Raw genomic sequence first — 4,293 nt, 5'->3', positions numbered from 1 at the left:
CATCAGGCCAAGGGGCCCCACGAGGCCAGTCTGCTCTCCCCTCAACTGTCCACCCCTCTCTCCATTCTCCAGATCCAGTGCACGTAGCTCGAACCTCCTCCAATTTGTCAATAAGCCCCTCTTATCACATGCTGCCAATTGCCCCCCTGGCTGAGGAGGACTAATCAACCTGGCCTCCTTCATCTGTTACCCGGCCAGCGCAGAGGGATCCATCCCTCCCTGATTCTGTCTTTGAGGATGAGGGCAAGCCTGGGTCAGGAAGGGCCCAGTCAGAGGGGAAGCCACTGGGTGCAGAGTGGGGCAATGGGCTGAGGGGCCGAGACCCCATCCCTACCTGGGCTCTCTGCAGACTTGGGCTCCACCCCGGGCAACCCCACCCACGTTCCTTCACCTGGAAAAGGGGAAACAGACTTCAGCTGACACCTCCTCAACGTTGCTTTGCTGTTCAGGGGAGTGATGGAGTTCAAAATCCTCACAAAGGTTAGAAGGTTGTGGAAATGTAAGTACCACAGAGTCGCTCCGTCTGGGCGGGGAGAGGCCTGTAGGTGCACCAGCCCCTGACTCAGAAACACACTCATGGATAAAACAGCCACAGGGAGCCTGATGAACGTGTTCTTGACCCTGACAGGGGTTGGTTCCCTAGAGCAAGGCTGGCAAATGGCCAGGGCCCAAATTGGGCCAAATGCCTGTTTTTGCAAATAGCACCTATCGGTTCCTCATATGAAGGGTGGCTTTCCGCATACAATAGCAGAGAGGAGTAGCTAGGACAGGCACCGTATGGCCCACAGAGCTAAAAATATTCACTATCTGGCCAGCTACAGAGTGTTTGCAGACCCCGCCCGCGTTCAAGGAGAGTTCGTCTGAGGCAGGGGGACTCGCTGTGTGTGTTCAGGCCCCCAGACAGCATCTCCCGCCCAGCAGCCCTCCGGTCACCTGCTCTCCCACGAGCACAACCCAGACTCAGCCTCCAGTTGGAGGGGTGACACTCCTCAAGTAAAACCAATAGAAAATGACCCTGGGCTGGTATGGACTGTGAGGGGAGTGCGTGGACTGGGTCCCGAACTGCAGGGGAAGCAGGGAGCTTCCAGAGGACACGCCGAGGGCTGAGCTCGCTGTGTGCCCGCAGCTGGGGGGTCGGACCCGGAGCGGGAGTGAGAGAATGCGCAGGGCTCCACCCCGAGTCCGGGGGTCACCTGGGGGGAACTGAGCCGAGCTGAGTGGTGGGTGTGTGGGGTGCAGGGGAGACTGTGGGGGAACGTGCAGGGTGCAGGGGTGATGGAGGAGGTGCTGGACTCAGACGTGAGGAGTGGAGCCTGTCAGTCCAGTCAGCCCATCTACAAACAAACACACGAGGTGCTTGGGCATCATTTGAAGCCAGTGCTGGCCCCACACATTCCCACCCTCCCAACGAGCCCCTCTCCCACCTCCCCCTGCACACCAGCCTGGCCTCATCACTCAGCTGGTCGGTGCTAAGTGATATTACCAGCGATTACATGCATTGCAGTCACGCACACCGGTTATCACTGCCTAATTGGGTCATAAGTTTGACAAATGTGTCACTCTGGAGATGCTGACTACACAAGGATCTCCAACACCCTCAGCCACAGAATGTGCTCTCCCCCCACCCCCTTTCCCTTGGCTTTCAGGTTCATTCTCCTCAGAAAGCACTGGGTTTCTCATACCCATGGGCACCCCGCTAGGCTACAGTTTACAAGGCTCGTTTACAAATCACCCCCTCTTCAGTCCTAGGCTGGGCAGCACCTCGGCAGTCACCGAGTATAACTAACTGGATACGGACAGGGAAATCGGCATCTGGAAGGCATAGTGACCTGCCCCGAGGCACAGCGGGGCCGTGGGGGGTGGTGAGAAGGGCCCNGGCGTCTGGAAGGCATAGTGACCTGCCCCGAGGCACAGCGGGGCCGTGGGGGGCGGTGAGAAGGGCCTCTCTCATCTCTCAGGCTGCCTGCCTGGGCTGAGTGCACTTCTCTCTCTCAGGAAAGGGCAGGCGACACTGGCGCATTCACTATGGGAAGTGGAGCTCAGAGGTTCTGGAAAATGCTGGGGAGTGTAGGGACAGCAGGGACCGGAACCGTGGTCCTCAACCTTGTGCTGCCCGGTTACTATTATTCTTAGCACTATGATTACCGACTTCTGTACCTCAGAGATGACCGCAGAGGAGAATTACATGAGTGGCTAAAAATAAAGTANTCAACCTTGTGCTGCCCGGTTACTATTATTCTTAGCACTATGATTACCGACTTCTGTACCTCAGAGATGACCACAGAGGAGAATTACATGAGTGGCTAAAAATAAAGTAAAAAAAACCCAGAGCGCTGGTCTGTGGTAGACCCCAGGGAGGGGCACTTTCTGAATTTCTCCTCATGCTCCAGAGTGGGGGCAAGGGAAGAGGCATGTGCTCCCCTGTCCAGAGTCCTGAAAGTCTGGGGCTCTGCCTCCATCCCGAAGGCTGGCCTCCCTTTCCAAAACAGGAGGAACACTCTTTCCGCAGGGACGCTGGTCATGTCATGGCTTATTCTAACCCCACACGAAGTTCCAGAAGGGTGGGGCTTTCCAACCCCTTTAGAGACAGGTGGGCCCCATGCAGGGGCTTGGGAGCCAGGAGCTCCTGAGTTCAAACCTTGACTCCACCACTTGTAAGATAGAGAGCCTCTCTGAATCTCACGTCCCCATCTGTAGAATGGGGTGATGAATTCTCCATGCCCCGTGACGAGGCAGCAGGATGGCTCTGCACCTGAAAAGGCTGACACAGACCCTGGCCCTCCTCGCACCCCAGTTCTCATCTTGAGCCCCCAACCCCCTTTCAATCAAGGAAAATATTGGAGAAATTGTTCTAAAAATACTCACTAAACAGCAGGCTGTGTGGGTGGCTGGCTGCCTCCTTCATCTGCATGGAAGGCTGGCACTGCTCCAAGGGCCCGGGAGGGCTGTCTGAGAGGGGGAGTTCAGAAGAATGATTGTCATGAGACCTCCCCACCTCAGTCGAGAGCTCGGAGCCTGCTAAAGCACAGCTGGGGACAGATAGGAGGGGCTGACGGTGCCAGGACCCCAAGGCCAGAAACCACAGCCCCAGTCTGATGACAGCTCCACTCTGATTGACACAGGGGTCTGATTGGAGACACTACCAGTCATTACCCCGCCAGGGCCACAGGCTCCATGGGAGAGAATCTTCCCTAGAAGACTGGGGTTTGGGGGAGGGGCGGGGGGAAGGGGTTGAATGATGGGTCTGCTTGGCGGGAGGGGGGCTCATCACCACCAACCAAGGAGCAGATGAAACAGGCTCTGATGGGGCAGGAGTGGACCAGGTGAGATGCCCCCACCTGGCATGAGGGGCCATGCTCACAATGGCCTGGATCAGCCTCCCTGGTCTGGCTCTAGGCCTTTGGAGGCTTACTTGGTCCGTCCAGTCTCCTAAAAGACATGTGCTGAGCCCCTATGACGTGCTTCCAGAGGTGAAGTCCAGGAAGCCCCTGAAGGATCAGGAGTATTCCTGGTGGAGCAAGACTGGGAGCACCGGTGGGATGGGGTTGGGGGAGGACATCCTAGAGAAAGCGGGCTTGGCTTGAGTCTCCAAACGGCCAGGAGTTTCCTGTCTGAGGACCAGAGTGAAGACAGCTCCTGAGAGAGCAGAGTTCCTGCGTGAGGAGGGGTGAGGTGTAGCTCCCTCACAAGGAGGGGTGAGGCGTTTCTCTTGCACAAGGAGGGGTGAGGTGCTTTTCTGCACAGGGAGGGGTCAGGCACAGCTCCCACACAGGGAGAGGTGAGGCACTGTTCCGCACATGGAGGGGTGAGGCACTGCTCCTGCACACGGAGGGGTGAGGCACTGTTCTGCATGGGGAGGGGTGAGGCGCAGCTCCCGCACATGGACAGGAGTGACTGAGGCCGTGGGGCTGACTGGGGAGCTGCCAGCACCTCCAGCTGGCTGACCTGCTCTGGGGACCCAAAAGGCCATCACCCGGCACCAGCCCACCCCCTGCTCTGCACAAAGGAAGGGGGACCCCTGCTTGGGCCCAGCAATCCCCGCTGCCTGAGAGAATTCCACCAGGCCAGGGAGGGTCCACGCTGGGCAGCTGGAGGCTGCGAGTCAGAGAGGGTGCCCAGGGAGCCTGCCCCCGGGAGGTGCCGAGAAAGCCCTGGACTTGGCAGACTTGGCGAAAGCATGTTCTAAGGTGAGATTTAATAAGAGGACTGGGAAGAATAAATTCTATTACACAATTTTATTTCACAGCATCCCCTGAGTTGAATAGCAATTGCCGACGACGCAGGGCTTGGGGT

The sequence above is a fragment of the Ailuropoda melanoleuca genome, chromosome 9 (genome assembly GCF_002007445.2).
Source record: "Ailuropoda melanoleuca isolate Jingjing chromosome 9, ASM200744v2, whole genome shotgun sequence".
Lineage (NCBI taxonomy): Eukaryota > Metazoa > Chordata > Mammalia > Carnivora > Ursidae > Ailuropoda > Ailuropoda melanoleuca.
Note: the sequence above shows the minus strand (reverse complement) of the source record.